This window comes from Botryllus schlosseri, chromosome 14 (genome assembly GCF_051294905.1).
Source record: "Botryllus schlosseri isolate E-star chromosome 14, Bs_hap1, whole genome shotgun sequence".
In the NCBI taxonomy this organism is placed as follows: domain Eukaryota; kingdom Metazoa; phylum Chordata; class Ascidiacea; order Stolidobranchia; family Styelidae; genus Botryllus; species Botryllus schlosseri.
Genome location: NC_137249.1, coordinates 21,016,153 through 21,039,427, shown reverse-complemented (window position 1 = coordinate 21,039,427; position 23,275 = coordinate 21,016,153). Strand labels below are relative to the sequence as shown.

The 23,275-nt window shown below is 41.4% G+C and overlaps 1 long non-coding RNA gene across 3 annotated transcripts; it reads right to left on the bottom strand.

Annotated features, from left to right (window-relative positions):
* Positions 1-21,288: 21,288 nt before the first annotated feature.
* Positions 21,289-22,174, bottom strand: LOC145456227 (uncharacterized). Of its 3 annotated transcripts, none has more exons than XR_013920535.1 (3): positions 21,899-22,174; positions 21,713-21,804; positions 21,289-21,383 (listed from the first exon to the last, which is right to left on the bottom strand). It is a non-coding gene; the product is annotated as an uncharacterized LOC145456227 (long non-coding RNA). The 3 variants fall into 3 exon arrangements; XR_013920533.1 differs by having other exon boundaries at positions 21,757-21,804; XR_013920534.1 differs by having other exon boundaries at positions 21,713-22,174.
* Positions 22,175-23,275: the final 1,101 nt, after the last annotated feature.

Here is a 23,275-nt window from a genome sequence, read left to right as displayed (position 1 = left end):
ACGGAACTAAACACGTATTTTTAATTGACTCGGAAAGTGCAAATAGCTTCATAAAAGCCCTGACTGATTCATTTGGTAGTCCTACGGTCGCGTTCCGTTGTCCAAATGAAACGATACTTCTCGGCTATGGTCAATCGCAATTGACGCTTTCATTCGGTTCTTCGGTCGATTATACGTTCAGTTTTGAGATCGCATCGCTGCCCTATTGCATAATTGGCGCGGACTTCCTTCGCCATTTTGATTGGACTCTAAACATGCGCGAGCGCACGATTAGGGATGAGCACAATCAAATAACGATCTCAGCCGTTTCGAACGTTCAGAAGGCAGGTTTGGTATCTACCGTGACATTATATTGTAAAAATGACAGCATCGCAGCACTGCTATCACGCTACCAATCACTTTTTGATTCTGAACCCGACAGACCGCCTCTACATGAATTTGAATTTGATATACAGTTAACACATCACGCGTCATTTGTTGGATCGTTTATTCTGTCGATTCCCCTTACGCTATTGTACTAAACGTGTTACCTAAATAAAACTAAGCATGACTGTTGTACACAAAATTTCGACTTCTGGGACGACGCTCGACGGCGCCTCGGAATTTGCAAGATTATGACCTGTCATTAATTTTCGCAGAAAACTAGCTGCACATTTTATATCAATTTTGCCTCAATGACTTCACCATTGTCTTGATGACGATAGCGTGGTCTCGGTTTTCATTCATCTTTTGTTCGAAGTCTATATTCATTATTAGACTACCTTGCTTGATTTTTCATTGTGCAGATGTGGTCGCCATGCCATTTTAGCGCATGGTTACTGACATCTGGTCACAGAGATCCGTGAAACATTTTTGTATACTCACGATTCTCTTAACATTACCTATGCCCATTTTACAGCTACTTGGGGAACTCGTGAATTCGGGGTACGGTTGAAGCACGGGGTCTGTAGGTCTTCGCTTCCGCTCCCGGGTCGTATATGTAATGCCGTGAGCACGGGGAACTTATGCTTCCAAGTAATTTTCCTTGTACTGGCTGTGATATCTCGCCAAACCGTTTTTAGATATGGGGACTGCTGGTGCGCGATTCAGCAATTCTAATGCGCATGGAATTTATGATTTGCAACCCCCCAGTTTAAACTCATACTATTTACTTTCACGATTGCATAACGAAGCAGAAGCAGAGTTCCGCCGACTCGCGTCTCGCCCGTGCGCCATTTTCTCGAAATGATCCACTGACCGGACATTATCATACGGTTTTTGGATAAAATAATTATCCAGCGTTTAGGCAAATTATACCTATCACACCGTTATTAAGGCGCATTCCACCGGTCGATACGCCATCATTAATATTAATCAGCCTTCGAAGCACACGAAAGTAGCTGGGCGCACGTTTACATTTGCGATGTGTTAGGTGTGCGTGCTGTGATTATTACTTATTTGTTATTCCTTATCTTTCGATTTGTTAGCGGACCGAGTTATTGATTAGCCCGCGTCGACATGGCGATTTGATATCGACACTCGATTTAGTTCGCCAGCACAATGCACGTGTTTCGACATGCCTTGTTGACCCGTTTGGTTTTCATTTTTATTCTGCGTCATGTGTATGACGTCACTACTACAAGTAGAAGTAATTGCAACATATAGCGGTGCTAGGATTCCACCTACAGAGCTGCTCCGCAATCTGCTTCGCTGCCTGCCATATGTGCATTTCGCAATTTTGTGTATACGTTTGATTGCTACCAGTGTGTTTAACATTTTATTTTGCTCGCCTGTTGTTAGTATCCAATTTGCGACTGCTGCCGGCTTGTCTTACAATTCCAGAAACTCGTACCCGACATTCGTGCCGCCCCACCGAGAGTCGCGCTAGAGTACCGGATGCCGGACACGCTCATACGAACTTTCACCTGCTGCCGATACCAGAAACTGCATCATCACTTCGAATCGGAACGCTACACCGATTGCGTCCTATAGCCGATCGCGCGCTGGCTACGAATGCGTTTCGTACCAGAAGATTATTACGGCTTCCGCGACGGTTTTCGCGTTTAACGAAAATCGACCACCTCCGATCGAGGGTCGTGAAAAGGCATCTGAGCAGTTCCTGCAGGCAGGTTCCCGCCATCGGCGGTGTTATGAAATATTACGATGAGCATTGACATTGGTACAACCCGGCATCCTCGCGACCCCACCACGTTGAGATATTTTTATTTTCGCCTATCCCACGTGGAAAGCACATTTTGCGTGCTCGACTGATTATGGCGGCACATTCGAATGGAATTTTGCTTAACAGACGTTTCTCGCAACCATTTCGCAGCATGTCTTTGTTCTGCCTGGATATTTCCCATCGCTTTTTACAATTTTTCTCCCATCGCATCAACACTTACCTCCGCTCCCTTAAGCTTTATTCGATCATTAACTCCCAGCGGTTATGGAAATTAGAACGTTGGTGGTTCACAATAACACACATCTGGTTGCTCTATTTTTCGTTCGTAAATAGGGTCACCACATCCTTCCCACACTAATTATCCATTCGTCTCAGTCGATTATGAATTAAGTGCGGCGGTAGTGCCCTATATTACATCGGTTGGCGGCAACTTCTAATCCCTTGTTGATCTCCGCCACTCGCTTCCCTTGCCCTTACCTTTTTCTTTTCTCATTTAAATAAAACACCAAAAAAAAAACTTTTTTTGTGGCCTTTTCCAACCATCATGTAGTTATGAAATTGTATCCCAGACCACGGGATTTGACCTCACATGATAACCATCTGCTACAATCAACCCGCACATCATGTATTTACTGTATTGCGATTATTTCATTTTGTACTTGCATCCCCTGTTACATTTAGTGACCTATACGATTTGATTATCGCTATCACTCCCTTTTAGATGGGACAGTGTGGGAGCTCTAGCCCCCTCTCTCCTATCTGTAGGAAGAAATACTACATCACGTGACTTATCGCATATTTATAACCGAGCGCATATCGCATATCAGCCCTTTTGATATGAGACTCACGTACGCCGTATAACCTACTGCTTGAAGTAACCATCCGTCCAATACATATGGAAAAGGCAATTGTCGTCTATTGAACTACCAGTCAAGAGCTACACGCAGGACGCTCGTATCCGCTACTGCCAGCTAAGGATATTGTAAGCCGCTATCCGCAACATACGGACTTGCGGCATATGCCATCGCAGAATATCGGACAGACAGCTCCTTTCACCGCACAACACAAAACCACATTAATGCATAGATCTAATATTATCCGGCCCGTAAACGAAGCTGTTGAAGACCAAATGAGAATAGAATACAGCAATCACCGGAGCTCACATTAGAGATGGCCCATTTCGAACCTACGTTCCACTCCTGTAGATAGGCAAAGCATTTGAAGTGTGACGTATTTTGACAGACAATGCGTTCATACCTATTTTAAACCCGCTAGTAGGCGCTAAATAGTATCCGGAATTCGTGCTTCAAAAATATGGAAACCCTGGCTGATGTGCAAGACTATTCTTGGGCAGTAGGGTTGTCCAAAATTTGGAAAATCTTACAAATCCTCCGTTGTAATGTCTTATTCTATAGATTATTGATAAAAAACGACACTAGGCCTAAAAGAAACTCACAGGAAGGCCGTTTAGATTTCGTGCAAAGCGTTTGAAAGTAGCTGCCGAAGAATGGGCGTGCCACCGACCATGGAACGGCGAGAAGACTGGTAATCACGAAACCACGGCTCTTGATTGGCTAATCGGCTATGCTTCAATGACCACGACAGCAGCAGCTGGCTGATTAGGTGATCAAGGAGTCTGCTACCGGCGGCGATTCTGAAAGCGCATTGTATGTAGGTTGACGGATAATGATTTAGGATTGATTCAGGGTACGTTGAGGTACGAAATACATGATGAACGAACAACAGCTGCTTCACAAAAACGTCTAAAGCATGACCGCTTTATTGTGAAGGAAACCGCCGTAGCCTATATGCCTTGTTTTCAACGAGGGAACGCATATGCGCTTATGCAAGTGCCGACAGATTCCTAGTTTCAGAAAGGATATATCATGATTGAATGCAAAATATAAAGCTTAGCAACGACACTATAATCTGTGTGATATTATTGGGCTCAGGTTGTAGTACATAGTTGAAGTTTTGAATGCTCTTGGGATCGGCTGAATCAGACGGTTAGGCTGGGCAGTGGGCACTTATCAGATGTTTACAGCAAATTGAATTCACTTGTAACTGTTTTCAAAGTCCCTAATGATGCCGCAGAAACGAGGTGTAAATGCAAGCACAGACTATGCTTGATGTGATATATAAACTATGCTGGATACTATGCACTATGCAGCACTTTCTGTGCTTACCTTTACCCCCTTTTCTGCACGATTATTAAGGACTTTGCCATATCATTGACATATCATATCCAGCATAGTATGTGCTTACTTTTACACCTCTTTTCTACGTCATCATTAAGGACTTTGACAACACTTGCAAGTGAATATAATTTGATGTGATAAGTGCCAAGCATAACCCGCTGATTCAGCCGATCCTTAAAGCATTCAAAACTTCAACTATGTACTACAACCTGAGCCCAATAAGATCACACGAATTATAGTGTCGTTGGTGAGCTTTATTTTTGTATTAAATAATGATATATCCTTTCTGAAACTAGGAATCCGTCGGCACTTGCATAAGCGCCTATGCTTTCCCTCGTTAAAAACAAGGCATATAGGCTACGGCGGTTTCCTTCACAATAAAGCGGTCATGCTTTAGACGTTTTTGTGAAGCTGCTGTTGTTTGTTCATCATGTATTTCGTACCTCAACATACCCTGAATCAATCCTAAATCATGATCCGTCAACCTACATACAATGTGCTTTCAGAATCGCCGAAGGTAGCAGACTCCTTGATTGCCTAATCAGCAAGCTGCTGCTGTCGTGGTCATTGAAGCATAGCCGATTAGCCAATCAAGAGCCGTGGTTTCGTGATTACTAGTCTTCTCGCCGTTCCATGGTCGGTGGCACGCCCATTCTTGGGCAGCTACTTTCAAACGCTTTGCACGAAATCTAAACGGCCTTCATGTCAGCTTCTTTTAGGCCCATTGTCGTTTTTTATCAATAATCTATAGAATAAGACATTACAACAGAGGATTTGTAAGATTTTCCAAATTTTGGACAACCCTATTGGGCAGTCTTGCAATTCAAATACAGAACATGTAGGTAGACGCTTTAGTTTACATAACGCTCTTCATTCTTCGAGTAGTATGACCGAAATACTGTACTGAACTTATTTCACTACATGTTCACGACAGCTCAATTGGTGCATTAGGAACCGAATTCTATCAATGACGGCATGTTCTCGCGAAACAGGTGGGATGGAGAATGCCATTGATACATTCTCCCTTGCAATGTTACCAATCACCAAATAGAATACTTCAATTCTTGAAATCTTGCTGCAGTTCAAAAACCAATTGGTGCTGTTCAGTTTATTAGGATATGGTGGGAAATAACAGCGCGACGACATCTGCCAAATCAAGAAGTATTTGAATAATTCACCGACATATTGGAAACGTATACATTGAAAAATGTGGATTTACGTAAATTTGGAGCCAAAGACTGCCAAATTATACAGCCGCAAAATACAATAAAGAATGAACATAACGTTATTAACAACTTACGATTCGCTGAAGCGGATTGATAAGTAATGAATATTGGTTTAACAATAGAAGAGTTGAAGCACTGCATAAGGCGATGAGTAACGCAAGTTTTTGTTGCACTCAGATCGGGAGAAAGCTGCATTTAAATTTAGCAAAAGTTGTAGTAAAAATTCGCATTTACAAAAATTACAGTCAATCAACACTGCACTATGAAAACAAGTGTACGCCTACTAACTGAAAGCTAGCACTCTAGCCTCGTTCAATCAGTCCCGGAAGATCAGATTTTAAGACCTGTCCATTATAGCACTAGTAGACATTTTCGTACAAAAACCAGCAACTTGGATTTTAGGATTTTAGTGAAATATTTGAAATCAAAACGAGCGAACAAAAGCCTTTTTAATGAGACACTAAATAGCTTAAGCTACATAGTAGCCAATTTGTTGCATATCTCAACAAACCGTTGTTAAGTTTCTTCATCTTCTTTTTGTATAATAATTTTCGGTTAGTTTGGGCGAATGAAATTTATTTTACAAAAAAGTGCGAATGGAGCTATGAAAGGTTGAAAAGCACTGTTCTAGTGGATTGTTGTATACATCAAAATCTGATATGTGAACGGTAAGCTCCGGTAAGCTTGAGAATTGGAAAAGTTTACGTCCCGATAGATTTCTCTGATAAATCACGTGCTTATTATTGAATCCGGAGAGAAGCATCTTCACCTTGATCAGATTTCATCATCACCAAGACCGGAAAAAATAGACTTGTCAAATTTGGAGAATATATCCGTCTGGATAACATATTATCGTAGGCCCCGGTCCGTCATGTACAATCAATATCGTTTCTCGCAATGTATGAAAATTTGTTACTACGTAGCCTATTTTGCTGCTTTAGTCATCAATTATTTCAAAATTTCGCAACAGTTTCCTTTTAAACCTACACCACCCCATTTGCTCTCCGCGCCCCGTTGCCGCCCAATTTATATAGTCAGCGCCCCCAGCTGCCTATTTCATTCCGAGCGCCCCCTTAACGCTCGTCAACGTTCCAAGGGGGAGCTGGCGCCCACTTTGGGAACAACTGGGATAGACTAACAGCTCCCATATCATACTATTGCCACGCCCTCGAAGGCTGGCTGGTTTTAATTAGGCCAGGATTCAAAGCTCATAATACTACTTGGAGTGAAATTAATTAGCGAGCCGCGAAAAAATCTCAGGCAGGCCGCAGGTTTGACATCCCGGCGTTTAGACCAGTGGTTCCCAACCTTTTTCGACTCATCGCCCCCTTTTCAAGCTCAACGCCGATCATCGCCCCCCAGATTTTGTGAACCGAAAAATCGGTACACAATCTGTGATCATCGGCGAGTTGACTAAAAAAAAAGGTCAACTTTTCGGCTCGATGTCGAATTTTACACTTTTGCAACTAAATTTCCTTGGGTTGACTAAAAAACAAGGTCATGTCTCCGACTTGACTCCTATATAGCAGTTTTAAAGCGTCATCGCCCCCCCCCCCCCCTATCGCCCTCTTCGCTATTTTCGCCCCCTTTGTCCATTTTCGCCCACGTTGGGAACCACTGGTTTAGCCAATAATCCTAACAGATATCAAGGTTATCACTTCCTACTTTCAAAATAACGAATGCACTTTTATAAACAAACACACAGTTTAGTCAACCAGGCTATCTCGCCAAAATTTGACATCGAAAGAGACGCAACCTGTTTCCGTTCCGGGTTGTGGAGTCGGAGTCAGAGTCGGAGTTCGGCTAATTTTCGCTTGATGGAGTCGGAGTCGTGAAAACTGTAGTGGCTGGAGTCGGAGTCTGAGTCGTGGAAAGAATACTGACTGAAGTCGGAGTCGGTGTTCGTGAAAATGACCCAGACGCTGACTCCGACTCCAACTTCTTTATCATGAAAGCAATTGCTTTCAAAGGTATCTTTAAATTATTAATATTAATAACTATAATACGATTTTTACGTAACATAAATCGCTGTTATTAGTAACAATCTACATAACATAAATCGCTGTTATTAGTAACAATCAGTGATGAGCATCGGAGCGGAGTCGGAGTGGATTCGGAGCTTAGTTTTGCCGATTTTGTGACAGTCGGAGCGGAGTCGGAGTTTACTACAGATATTTTTTCAGAGAATTTCGGAGTAATGTAACTTTTGTCTCCGATATATTTGGATAGCTCTGACCAGAATACACTATTGAATATGATAACAAACCAAAACACAGACAGTTGACACCTTGTAAAGTTGTAATATGACGGGTAACATGCAAAAATGATTGCCAAGTGCATAAAAATCAGCCATCTGCACTGCAATTGGGGAGTGGAGAGCAAACAATACTATGAGGCCAACCATATTATCACATGTACCATGTTGTACCATGTGTACCATGTACCATGCTTGGCACGGTTTCGGATACTGGACGAGATTCATCGGAGTATCTCGGAGTATGGGATTGAGCTCTTCGGAGTCGGAGGGAGTTTTCCTCAGACACTAAAGTTGTCGGAGGGATTCGGAGTCTCGAAAAGCACTATCCGGTCATCATTAGTAACAATCAGAGATGGGCGGATTCCAGATTTTGGGAATCCGTATCCGTCCTGATCCGACAGTCAAATAGGATTTCGGAGTCCGACAGTTGAGCACCAAAATTAGGATCCGAAAAAATCCTGCTATTGTTTTAGTGCTATTTCACATTAAATATAGCCTGCAAAACAGATATGAACATTATAATCAACAAATAAGTATCAAGTAATGCCTTACAAGGGTTTATTTATACCACATTTCAAATCAATGTTAGGTTAGGTAAGGTATATATCTTGAATATAAATGCGAGTAGTAGTAACTAGGCAGGGGAAATGAGCTAAAAAGACTGTGAGAACAGAGAAAGCAATATTAGTTGCTTTACGGAGAGGTTAAACATAGTAACCCAGGCATGCCATGATGCCAACAACAAAATCAGATATTGTGCATTGTGACTTGGCCAAGACAACTAGGCCTATGGTACTACTGAAGAATGGAACTAAATTTTCACAGAACAGACACGTATCAAACAAAATGGATGAAACAATCAAAATGATCACTTGAGTTGATAGAGCAGCAATGAATAGGAAATATATATAATATTATATAATCAGCATGATGGTGTGCACAATCAATCAGAGAGTACCGGTAGTACTTCAGTTCTAGTGTGTTTCCGAAATCATAAACATGACCAATTGACCATGCCAGCATATATTCATACATTACCACACCACAAAATCATTCCAAATGACATCAGAAATCAGAACCACCATGAGTTACCTCTGCATTCTGCAACAACACCGATACCTCGGTTTTCTGTCATCCTGACAACTGGTATCAAGTACCCTAATGGCTGATGAACAGGAAGTATAAGAATCAATATCTAAGGAACAACTGAATTCGAAAACAAACACTTCTACAGCTCGCTTGCTGGAGCCTGCCTTCGTCCTCATCTCATCCAGCAGTAATCTCATCATTGCAGAAACTTTACTTATGTTGCATACGCATTTCAACGACGTGACCGGTAGCAGCGGTTTCAACGTTGTCATTTATTGTCGGAACCAGCCTGGGCTTGATCCATAGCAATGAATGCATTTAACTACGGAAATAATATAGCAGCAGCTTTTTTTCATTGAATATAAGATATCTTGAACCTTTATCACCCATTTTTTTTATGAATATCAAATCCTGTTTAAATCCGGCTCATATGGCAGTTTCAGAATCCGGCTCCGATCCGGCCATAGTAAAATTCATCAAAATCCTGCTCCGGTTCCGGCTCCTGAACCGGACTGTGGCCATCTCTGGTTATCTATACTGGCGTAGAGCCAGAACCGCCAAGTGGCTGATGCTACGCCACTGACTACTTCGATTGGATATAGATAGAAATTGTTCCAAAATACATATATACGTTACCATATAGTATGGATTGAGTTTCTTAATCTACAAGGAAAGGACGGAGATTGTCGAATTCAATATTACTATTACTGCGCACCAATGTTCCCTCAAATTTTTCACGAGTCTGCGCGCACTCACCAACTTACTGTGCGGTCCCTTGGACAACAGTGCGAAACGACTTAAAAAGTCATCAGTTCGGATTTTTGGTGCGCAGCCTAGATTCTCTGCGCGCAGATACCGTGTCAGCACTGCGTAATTGCGCACGTGCGCAGCTTAGAGGGGGCATTGCTGCGCATATAGTCCCCAGCTTCACACATAGGCCGTGAGTAGGTTTTGGTGAACGTGCTGACGATTTTTTAGCAACCAGCACGCCAAATTGAGAGGTGGGGTCGTCGTAACATTTTCCAATAGAAGTTTGGGGTCGCGAACATAAAATGTTTAGAAACTCTTGCTTTGGGGTGATAGATCACCTCGATATGGATATTGCTTTGAAAGCAAGACATCATGTTCATATTGCTAACTGGGAACTGCCTTAGAAATTCTCAAACCTACCTAAAACTGATGATCATTTTACAACTAAATGTACCAACCACTTGCACAGCGACATTGGTAAATCTTGATACGATTGTGATGTCATAATAATGTCACTGTTTGTAATGGATATGTTTAGCAATGCGACGTCATATTGACATGCATGGTGATATTGTAGAGACTGTAGGATCCTACATCCTCTATAGTGATATAGTGTCCGTCATATTGACAGACAATGTGCTCATTCCCGGTTTTGGAAACCGTTATTTGGAACTAAGTAGTGTCCGTATTTTAGGTCACAAAATATGGTAAGTGATATAGAGCTACTGCAAAGGATAAACATTTACATGCGACTTGCGAAATCACAAATTCATGTATTTAAGCATTATCAAGTGTTTAGCAGTCGAGTCACGAGTCACGAGTCATTTCGAGTCATTGCACATTTTGACTCGAGTCAAGTCAAGTCAAGTCAAGTCGCGAGTCAAGTCACAATTCAAGTCAAGTTGCGTTTTCGATGTATGAGGCATGATTACGTCATTTTCATTTTGCTAGCTGTCTGAAATACAGATTGATTGATCATTGATTTTGAACCGCTGAACGAATATACAGTTAAATATACACGCAATAAGGCGCTGTATCGTTCGCATATACGTAAAACTGCTAACCTACGTAAGTAATTGCATAGCCTCAGTTTACAGTTACTAGCCAAAATAGAGAATAGAGAAACGAATTGATAAGATGCAATAGGTTACCATTTTACAAATTGATGTGATACAATTCCAGCCTTCGCCACTTCATTCAATTTCAACAATTTCAATAAAACAAGAGGGTTGGCTAAGGTAAGAACAGAGAACAGAAATAGACATTTTGCTGTTAAATTACTTTACTAAACTAGCATAGTTTACGACAGTGATTCCCAACCGCGGCCCTGAGGGCCGCATGCGGCCCCCAGCTAGCCTACTTGCGGCCCCCACAAAAATATTGAGAAATCGACTCATGAAAAAAAAATATATTTATAAAATACTCTTGCTTGGCTTGGATTCTTGAGTTTTCAATTAGGATTGCAGGAAAGTTGTTAGTAGACTGCTAAGATTACGTCACTGCTGTTTCAATGCAATGTGCACTAACTTTCCAGTTGAACCCGCAGTACCTATAGATGTAGGTATTGACAGGACCGTAACTGCCGCCCCCCAAGCCCCCCAATTGGGTGTAGCGAGCCCGAAGGGGGCCCAAAATCATTTAGTGAATTAGCATAAAATATAGAGAATTTTATGGAACTTGTTGAAAGATTTTTCGCTCTGCGTGCGATTTCAAGTTTCCAAGTACCTTAATTATTGGGTACTCGTTGACCAAGATAAAATACGCAAGATTTATGGAAGTGGGCATATCGGCGTTGGCCATTACCGCGCCACTACGCACGAAGACATATAAAGTTTTAGGCCATGTAACATGCGACTCCAAGAAGTGTGCCAGAACGATAGGCAGCGAGAAAACCTTGGCCGAAGAGGACTGCCCTTACGCTGACCGAAAACTTCGTTATGTATAGATGTGCAACAAGTGACTCACGATTGAATACGCCGAGATGCGTACTGCTTAGCCGGCAAAATGCAGCATAATTGGTAGTCCTATAGCTTGCGACCCAAGCGTCCAAATAATTTGATATGTCGGTGTTTATCGAAAGCAAGTGTCGCACTGATTCCAAAACTACGAATTGAAATCTCGATAGGGCAATAAAACTACTCCGAAATAGCCAGCAAAGGTTGATTGGTCTGAACTACGGGAGCGCGGCAACACAATGGCCAATGGCGTCAAGCGAATGATCGGAACAATGCCCATTTTCATATTTGGTGACTATTTTGGGTTCGTTACATTGCCTTGGTATTCGTGCGGCCCCGGCCGTACTCTGAAATTCTAAATTTGGCCCTTCCACCGAAAAAGGTTGGGAACCACTGGTTTACGACAACTTAGGCTATAAGCTTCGATCACTTCGCTTGCGGTCAATTTATTTATGAGAGAACAATGCCGGCTCAGTAAAACGCACGATCATTGTATGTATGATTGATCGCTCTCGCGGAATACACCAGCGTTTCGCGGACAATCCGAATATATGCAAGAGACAGTGATTTTTATCGACACCGATTGTTTGATGACTTGAAATTGACTCGTGAATTTGGCTCCGAGTCACGAGTCAATCCATCTTTCTGATACGCCGAGTCAAGTCAAGTCAAGTCATTTTTGCAAAGTGACTCGAGTCAAGTCAAGTCATACGAAAAAGGTGACTCGAGTCTGACTCGAGTCAAGTCATGACTCGAGTCATCCCAACACTGGTGTTTAGTTATATCAACACGAATCGCATATGATATAAATGACGGAAGCAGACTGAACTCTTTTGCGTTACAGAGTAAATCAATGCTTTGGAACTATCGATATTTCAAGTCTCTATAATACTTGCGACTTTTGATTTTCTGAAGTACAAAAGAAAGTGGTTTTGAGACATGCTTACATCGTGTTCATGTGTGGAAATAGCCCCTGTATGACCGTAACCGAATTTGTGTTTGAAAATTGCATCAATCTGTTTTGTCATATGCGTCTGTCGCGAAGATGCACCCTGCAATTTCGAAAGTATAAACTATACAGCCACCTGCGATCGACTACTAAATGTGTATAACGTATCTAATGGATCTACTGCTTGAAACTATACTTTGAGAAATTCATTTTCTAAATTCAATGAAAGTAATTTTAACGCAGAGCAAAATCCACCAACGCGGTTGAGCTGAGATCAAGTCGGTCGTACTGACAATCTTAAGTGCATGTGGAAACACTGTGACGAAGAAAAGAGCCCGATTTTTCCGAAGCCACTAAATTTTGCCACTGTGTTGAGAAGCTTAATATAATATATAGAAACTTTCTTCTCCTGTAGCAATGCGGCTACTGGCTGGAATTTAACTAAATTTGGGGTGTAGGCTTAAATTAGGTAGCCTAACAATTTTATCAAGTAGCCAGTGCGATTTGAGAGAAAAAGTCATATTTGAAGAGCCCTACTGTGCGGTTGTTGCTCGGTGATATCCCGCGATTTCAGTCAGCGCCAGCCTCGTTCTCGACTATACTAATTTGTATGCTCAATGCGTAAACTACTATATAGCAAGTTTGTTGTATCATGGAAGTGATTGATTTGGATCTCTTACCGGTTTTGATTTGCTGTACTGTTGCTTTGAGTAGAATGCATCATAGGGATACTGGATGATAATATATATCGCGAAGCAGTGGCGGCTCGTGACAATAACGGGCGGTGGGGCAAGGGGTACACGCGATTTTGATTGTATAAATGACGTCACAATAGTGTATTTCGACGTGAAAATGTGACTTCGTAGGGGTCACACACAGTTCGTATAGTGTATAGACATTCGGCAAGGTTAACTCGGCTTACTTGTTCCAAAATATTCAGAAGAAAATGTGAAGTAGCTCATGTTAACGTTTGTATCAGTAGGGTTATTGCGCTCGGCGTGATTTCATAGTTGCAAAATGTTCAATGACGAGTTCACTGAAATCTGGAATACCCAGAATGACAGCACATTTAACGCATCTTCACACATCTCGATTCTAAGAAACGTCTCGATGTCTTTTAATGTGCTGAAACCACGTTCGGATTCTGGAATCGGAGATTGTTTGTTTGCTTGTGGTATTCATGGTGGCATGGCCCATCTCTAGGCTTTTTGTAAGACAGCGGATGAGGTGGCGAGGACGAGTCAAGGTAAACCTCCGCCACTTAGATATCGGAATTCTGAAATCGACCTCGGTCGGACTCGAACCCGCACCCACTGGTGTTGCAGCCGCGGATTATACCACTGCGCTATCTCACCACGCATGAAACTAGGGTGGTCAATATGATATTTAAAAAGCTAGTTACTGCAGCAAAGTTGATAGAAGCGAAATATATGAATTTTGAAAGTTCTCTAGTGGTTACTACTTCGGAAAAAGATGTGTATTGGAATATAAACAAGCCACCGTTTGCATAGACCACAAGCTTCATATCATGATACCCTATTTCGTTCCAACTAGAGACACTGATTCTGAAACCAGCAGTGTAAAAGTGTAGTAAGCGGTGTCTTGTAGAAGCCTAGAAGTGGTCTGTGCTATAAGTCGGCTACGGAATATAAAAAATGCAGGATAGTGGCCTGGTGTAAATGACCATAGTAGTCGACACACACCATCACACACCTCACCTCAAAACAAACAAACTGGGTTCACAGGGTTTTTAGATTTTTATGGTAGAGCTGTTATCTAGAAACCAATTCTTTGCAACTGTAAGTTTCTTTGGCGGATTTTCAGCTGGGTGTATGTTTAAATGCCTTCCGTAGATATATATACGCCCCCTGATAAAGTGAGGCTCGCAAGACGATTTCGTTGGGCCCGCGACAGCCTCCGACCAACTTGCCACTAAGCAGGAAAAAGTCAAGCCGAATTCAACACAAGGCCGCTGGTGAAACTGTTTCCCTTTTTAAGTCAATATATGAGCTAATGTGAAAAATATATCAAATTCATCGATTCGACTCAAGGCCATAGCAAGCGGCCTTAGTGATTTACGTTTCGTCAGCGGCTACCCGACCGGTAAAAAAACATGTCAAGTTTAGCTGTACTTTGCCACAGGGTATTGCGTTCCTCATTCGACATAGTTCGGACATATCTGAATATGATTTTCCAGTAATTGCTCAGTCAACAAGTGGTTTTGCGTTAAAAAGCACCTTTTTAGTCACAGGCAATTTTTTCATAGGGGGAATTTCAGCTCAAATATCGACCAAAGGGGCCCCGAGACGAAAAAGCTTGGGAACCATTGTGTTACGTGTAATAATTCTTGTCTGCTTCATACAATCATACACCTGTATTCCTGAATTTTCATGCAACTTGTGAGCATCCAGTGTAACTCGTTACTCATACGAAGCATTGTGCGTAGCGAGCCAGCGCTCTGATTCACAGCTGCAACACCCATAGGTTGCGGATTCGAGTTCGACAGTGCTGGTCGACACCATAATCCCATCTCAAGTGTTGTAGGTATATCTATACATAGGCTCCTATACTCGCCATCTCGCCCCCGTAAGCGTTGTCAAAGCCAGAAAGTGGGCCATGCTACAAGTCGGCAGCTACGGAATCGAAATAAAGAGTACCGGCCTGGTGTAAATGACCATCGCGGTCGAAAAACAGCATAAATACCACAAAACATTTCAAAACATTTCATTCGTTATGTCATAACTCATGGTGGGTCGCACATTAAAATTTGGATGAAAAGTGGGTCACGAGCTGAAAAATCTTGGAATGCACTGCTTTAGGTATACATGCAACTTTAATCATTTGCTGGAGCGTGTTATTCTGTCTTTCAGTCATATAGGAATTGGGCTAGGCTTAAAAACTATAAACTCCAGACGCCAATTTTTAAACCTCAGTTGCTATTCAGACAACAAATTTATTGGAAGTACTTATGGATGGTTTGACATTTCGCATTCATACCACCGATACCTCCAAACACCTGGATTTGAACTGCTATGAAGTTTTGTGCAGCAATTGCACACATTGATACATGTTTTATAGAGCAATGACATATTTACATGTAATGCTCCCAAATACGATTTGAAAATATGTAGGCTATATGTAATGTTTCGGCACTTGTTGCCTTTATTTTCTGCCTTAGGGGCCGATTAGGGCAAGAAGAGTTGAATAGCTTCTTCAGCGTATCCAAGGATCTCGGGGAAACTCTATTGAAGTTATAAGCGTGGTGGCAAAAGCTAATATCTACAATAGTAAGGTAGATCATCAAATAGACGAATTGACGAGAATCGTATTCTAGGCATATGCGGCAGGATGAAGTTGATTTTAGCATCCGCCGCGGTTTTATTTGCTATTCTCGCACGAATGCGCCAAGGGGATATTGTCATCAACGAAGCGGATTCTGAGTATGATTTCATAGTAGGTGAGTCTTATATATATATAGCCTACTATAGGCATTTAATCGGTACTGCTATTTGCATTTTACAGCACTTTGAAATTGAATAAAGCTTTCAATACAATATCCATTGTATAATAATATTTATTAACTCGAAGACTTTTCGGGTGCCTCTTTTCAAGAGTTAACGGCACACTAAAGGGATTTAAACAGATTTAAAAGCAAAACCAAAAAGGCAAAGTATGACGCAACAATCAAAATCACAGACCATGAAATTCGCATTGATCCTGGGTCTGTGTGTGTGTGTGTGTGTGTGTGTGTGTGTGTGTGTGTGTGTGTGTGATCGCTAGTCAACTACTAACATCGCAAAAACCAGTTGCGAGATTATCGCAGAGGAGAAGTGAAAACTATACGGAGTCCCGACATCCTAGAAATTATCTGTCGTTTTAATGGAGCTCTCGATTAAGGATGAGTAATATCGAGTGCCTGGGCGATTCAACTGCGAATCAACTGCCAGAACTGCCTGTCGTAATGAATCAGTATGAATGACTTAGAAAGCTCAGACATGTAGGGGAGATGTGGTACCGACCGATGAATCGAAAATTACAAAATTATCTCTGTTCCCCAAATGTTCAGCCGATAACAGCAGATCTTTTGCTGGCTCAACACTTTGATTCAAGCTCTGTACCTACCGCAGATATATTCATGAATCTCCGCATTTTCAAAAACTAGTTATGAACGTTCTAAATTTATTGCTCGAAGGTATCATCGACCTTGCTGTGTACTATAATCTAACCTACAGCAAGTCGAAGAAGAATGTTTTGCCGCCACCTTAGAAAATTAGAATAAATATTGACTCGTCTGTTGACAGAAAATGACGTTTCGATTTAGGCTCGAACTTACACGTTGAAGGGTACATATATATTGACCGTAAATTGACATTTTGACTTCCAACAACCTCGTTAAAGCGATAAAATACCACAGGTCAATATGAAATACAGGCTCTCTGTATGTAGGCGTGGTTCTGTTGTAGCATAATTAGTTAGTCGCACTATTGTAGGGTTACCATATTCTGGAATCGGGAAAAGACGACACTTTTTAAAAATTTTGAAACTTAGAATACCGGAGGAAAATCTTGAAAAAATGGTAAATTTTTCCCTCTTCGTGGTCGGTTGACTAAAAAAAGTCAACTTTCCGGCTGAGCTCCCGAAATAGCCGCCGGAGCGTTACTTCGGTGCTGATTTACTGTATCTCAGTCGGATTTTGCCCTATATTTAACCAAAATTATCCAAAAAGAGGACAAACTCACAAAAAGTAGGACATTTGGGCGACCTTGGAGGACATTTTCGAAAACCTGAAAAATGAGGACCAATTCTACTAAAGAAGGACGTATGGTAACCCTAACCCATAGTACTTTGATTTGACTATGTTTTCACCGGCCCCACGCTATAAATTTTTTAATTGTATTGAAAAAACGTTCACTCAAGGATGATATTGAATTAACAAATTATGTTTCGATATATAGCCTGATACAGCCCATACACTTCAGATTAAAAATGATTGCTTGTTTGTTCGTGTTGAGCAGGTCTGGGCAAAGTGCGGCCCGCATAGCTATTCTGTGCGGCCCGCGAACGTTTGCTTGAAATTGAAAATACAAAACCTACCTTGTAATGTTGCTGCGTGGACTAAAACCAGAGGATGTATAAACTGAACCGGAAATTCGTTTACTATCAAGTCTGTTCATTAACATGCCGTGATTACGCAGCCTGTACGTACCTCACATGCCTAAACCAGATTCAAAGTAAGGTCAATGTAGCAAATTATACCGGTACAATTAAAGTCACAAGACGTCACCAAAGCTTCTTTGTTGCCATTGTCACATAACGCATTACACGGTTTGTGTTTCAAATTGCTACGTGATGTGTTTTCAAATTCCTAATTCGTAAGACAAGTCAACCAGTGCCCATGATTTCTATGAATACATCACCGCCCATAAAGAATGTCAAAAAAAAAGAAAGCCGAAAGTTGAAATACAAAGACGGTTCGGAGGACTAAATATTTGTTTAATACCCGGCTTTTTAATAGTTAGTGCCGAACAAGTCGCCGTGTTTAAGGCCCTTTTCATACCGGATTTACGAAACTCTTTCGGGAACAAGTTCCGAAACAGGCGATGTTCACATAGAGAAAAAATTACCGAAACAGTTCCGGGAAAAGAGCGCGTTCATACCTATTTAGAGTTACCGCGAACTTATGTTCATACAGGTCGTTTTTTCGGTAAATTCGCGGGAAATTATGGCCAGTATGAACGCGATTCTCCGTAAGTGTTGATAGTTACGAAACCATGTCTGTGGGGTGTTCCAGTTGTAATATGCTTGTGGAAAACAATGTGGGAGAGGCATATACGTGAGATGCGGAGAAGTTGGCTCCAACTTTTAGCTATGGGATGTTGCGGATATGCCTTCTCTAAGTGTATGGGGCTCTATACTCAATATCTGTATCAGCAATAGAGCCCGAGCATGTTCCTGGCTTGTATATTATCAACCGAAGCTGAGAGCAGAAACTGAAAGCCAGCAAAGAGGATAGAGTCCTGAAATGAAAAGAACCACCGAGGCGATCACATCTGTGTACGAGGTACAACAATGTCAGTTTATCTTTGTGATTGCTGTATAATGGTTTGGGTAAATCTAATCTTATGTACACTGTACAGAGAAACCAGGGAAATCGTGAAATTCGTGAGAGAAACATTTGGTATACTCTGCGACGAGCTTCGAGACCATAACGAAAAGCAGCAAGCAAATTACACGAACTCAATTTCTCTTGCTTGCTGAGAAGCTGTCGCTCTTTGGAGGCTAGCCAATGAAGCCAATCGTTTATAGATCCAGGTAAACATCAGATGTATTTTAAGAAGGCAACCGTCACAAGTTGATTTTAATAAAAATTGCTGGTGCCTATAGTAGGGCTAGCCACAATGGTTCGAGTACTCGAATCTGAATCGAGTATTAACTTTATTGATTCGAGGCGACTAGTAAAATACTACTTTTCGAGTAGGCTGCTGAAATTACACTGAAAGTTGATTTACTAACGAGAATTATACCGTAGTTTTGATAAACTTTTCCACTGAGTAAGCCTTGAAACCTTGATTGGCCGTGTCGCAACATACGAGATATAGTACAAAGCTACAAACGTTGCTGGAAATAACACATTTCCGAAGTCATGACCATCCCATATAACACTGTCAAGCAGTGCAATGAAAACGGTATGGTCGAAAAAACATTAAAGTATCTTTAATGTGACGGACAATAGGCGTTGTGTTCTTTATGGTGGCATAAAAGGTAGCCTACACATTTGAATTTTGGCATGGTACATTGTGTTGTGATGTCATCATGATGATAATCGACTCGAAGCGTAATAAGTGATTCAGAATCGAATCACTCAGGTACTCAATTTTGCCCAGCCCTAGTGCATAGTAATATTTGTCATGGCGGAATGTCAGCCAGTGTTTGCGTAGCATACCACTGCAAAAAGGTCAGACAAATTTGGTCTTGAATCATTATGTCAGAAAAAGAAGTCTGAAAGACCAATTGTTCTTGCCAAGTAGGCTACTTTCTGTCTCAAAAGTAAGACCCAAATTGATGGAAAATAGACTTAAACTGGAAGCTGAGCAATCAACACAATGTCTTGGACTCGAGTCATAAAACCATGACTCGAACTCGACGCTCTGCTCGATGAGTTGAACTCGGATTTGACTCGGTGATAAATTGAAAATGACTCGACTTGAATCTAGTCAAAACTATTGAAGTGGGATCGACTTGTGACTTGGTTACAACCCTGCTCACTTGACTGAAATTGCTGAAAATGAGACCAAATTTGTATATTTATTGTAGTGTAGTCAGACATATACATCAACCTACTTATTTAGTTACTTTTAGTTACTAAAACTATATAGTTCTAGTTGTGGATTTGAAAAAGTGAATAGTTTCTGGTTCTAGTTGCGGATATTTGAAAGTGAGTAGTTCTAGTTCTAATAGCAGATTTTGAAAAGTTCAGGGTCGGCCAACCCGTAGCCCGCGAGTTAATTTCCGAAATTAGTAGTATTATCAAAAATGGATTGCATAGATTCTGAACTTGCAAGGCCAATCAAAAATTTGATTAGTCTGGCCGCAGCACTTGAGATGTGATGACTGAAATATCAGTTCCGACGCATTGGTAGGTCTATGAGCCAGTCACATTTTGGTAGATCTTCATACACTACAATAAAGCAGAATACTTTGCGATAGATTAATCAAAAGATTAATCAATTTTCTACACACTTAGCGCAACATCTTGTCACTCGATTTCTTGCTTTTAATATTGTTAGCCCTTTGTGAAAATGAAAGAACGCCTAATCTATCAGATTGAGTCTAACTATATATATATTCGCGACCTCCCGTTTGCGCTCGCAGAAAGACCGTCGACTATGAAACCTAGGCACAAAATGATTGCCGCATGTTGGACGAAGCTTTCGATATCGATATGTCCAGGTGCCGAATAGTCCAGTCCTTGCAAACTGAGCCCAGCGATATACAGCAGGCTTGCAATATAGTCAAGTGACAATATTATTAATTTATCAACTTCAAAAAATTTTCGTGCTTCGCGCGGCTAGTGGCTGGCAGAATAGTTCGTCAATCGAATGTGGTGATTTGGCTGAAAAGGTTGGCCACCGCTGTTCTAGTTGCTAGTTTAAAAAATTGAGTAGTTCTAGTTGAAGTTGCGCATTTTGAAATTCCAGTACTTTGTACAAGTCTGAGTGTTGTGGGTGGATAAAAAATTACCACAGCAACATTTGTACCAAACATGCATTTGCTGCATTCAAGTTTTTTCAGGATGACTTCATGATTGGGAGCCAGAGGGTTCCGTACTAGCCTACATAACTGATGACGCAGCCTATCCCTTTCAGCCCCGGCTCATGGAGCCTTTTCCCTGAAACACAAACAGAGCATAAGCTAAAGCTAATTTCAAATATGTAATATAAATTTTCTTTCTGCTGCCCTTAAAATTCACAATTGCTTTTTCAGAAACTTGGCAAAGCACACATAAAGGTTGAAAGATTTTGGTCGACGGAAGGCGCGGTGTTCAGCTTTTCTCATAAACTGCAATCCGCTAAGGCCAGAATGATACAGAGGATGGTATACGCAATGAAGACAAGACCTGGTGGTGATCCAAGTATCGCTGGCCCAGACGTCGGAAATGCCCTGTGTGACTTTCTCAATAAACAATGCTCTTGCTTAACCAGATGTGTTTGTGCTGTTTCATTTTATTCATGAGAGAAACTATAACTTAATGCACACTTGCACAGTTCCGCCTTTTCATCAGTATCCTCCATCTAGACCTGCGAAAAGATCAAATTAAGTTACACTTGCCTAACCTTGTATAACAAAGGAATGACTTGGTTGTAACAAGAAAATGAAGGCATAGGTGAAAACCAAATTATGGCTTGGATGATGTACGATGGCTTACCAGCCCGTTGGTACAATTTGAATTTTTGGTTAGTGAGTCAGAGCTAAGGACATCATTCTCTGCTGTGCTGCCACTATCAAAGCAGATGTTACTAAATCCCCTTTTCAGTAGGCGTATATGACGGTGACTAACCTACACACAGCATATCCGTGGTTAGAAACTTGCCTTTGATGTAGCAAATTTGGTAAGGGTTAAGATCACCTGCCAAATTAGTGTTGAAGTGCTAACGTTTTCAGGCAACTCACCCAATGCTGCATCATTTGGAGATGGTGTTCCATCTTTTTAGCCGTGCTCTGTTTACAAAACCACAGAAAAAAGAAGCTGACTAGTAGTCAGTGACTGCGTATTGTGAGCATACAGAATATAAATCCAAGAATAATGCATTACCAAGAAGATCAAAATGCCGCAGGTATCTGACCTCGAAATACAAGCAGCCTGAATGAACAGCGCGTTACGGTAACTAAAAGTTTGATTGACAGCGTTTCGGGAACCCAGCTGCGCCATTCGTGTTCATACTCAGTCGGTCCCGTAAAAATCTCCGAAAATAAGCGCGTTCATACCGCCCCGAATCACCAGTGTTATGTTCACATAGAGGGGTTCCGGTAAACATTTTCGAGAAATGTTATTCCCGGAACCCCGGTATGAAAAGGGCCTAAGAAATATAGGGATCGTAACTGCCGCACCCCAATCCCCCCAATTGGGGTGAGCTCGAGGGGGAGGCGAGCTCGAAGGGCACCCAAAATTATTTCGTAAATGATTATAAATTAAAGAGTATTTTTTTTGAAAATTTATGCAACTTGTATCAATTTTTTCTCGCGCTGCGCGCGATTTGGAGTTCTATGGTTTATAGAATTGGGCATTACGGCGTCTTCCATTACCGCACTACGACGCTTCAAGATATATAAAGTTTAGGCAAACACGGGATTCCGAGAAGGCGCTGCAATTGCAACTGCTGATCAAATCAACCAAGGAAAGGGAAAAAGCTCGACTGCGAGAAAACCTTGACCGAAAAGGACAGCTCTTATGTTGATCGAAAACCACGATGTCCAATTGTCCATAGGCATTATTGCCAGTGAAGAAATACCAATTGCGAATCGTGTGCTTCTTTTAGTTTAGTACGCTTTAGCGATTTCAATATCTTTTCACATAACAGACGGGAGTTCACGAAATAACAACATGTAACGAAGTAATCATATCAACGGGCCCTCCCGAATATTTCCAAGACAGCACCTCACTCAGCATTAAAACTGAGTACGTGGGCTGAAGGAGTTAAATAATATAGCAATATATCTGTAATTACCAATATTATTGACCGATTGAATCATGAATAATAGAAAAATTCCGCGCTTGGCGCGATTAGGGCATAAACGTTACCGATTAGTGTATACAAGAAATCTACCTCAGTAGTGTTAAAAACGCACATCCCAATGGGGGCCGGACTGAGGGCGAAGCCCCCGGAGTATGATTTATAATTCTATGGGGGGGGGGGGGCAAGACAAACGTTTAGGGGCTGACTACGGGCTGTTTCGGCCATTCCAAATACATTTTAATAAATTTATAGAAAAACGCAGATAGGGGTTTAAAGAGAGTTCAAAATGTATCATGTTTACCATTGTTTCAAAATATGACGGCAACTAAACATTTTTTGTCATTAATTTCTCATTCTCCAATATCAACACATCCACTGAGCACCATTTAGTGTAATTCACTGATTTCAATTTAGAAATGAAATCAATACGCTGTAGAATACAGCTAAAATTTCTG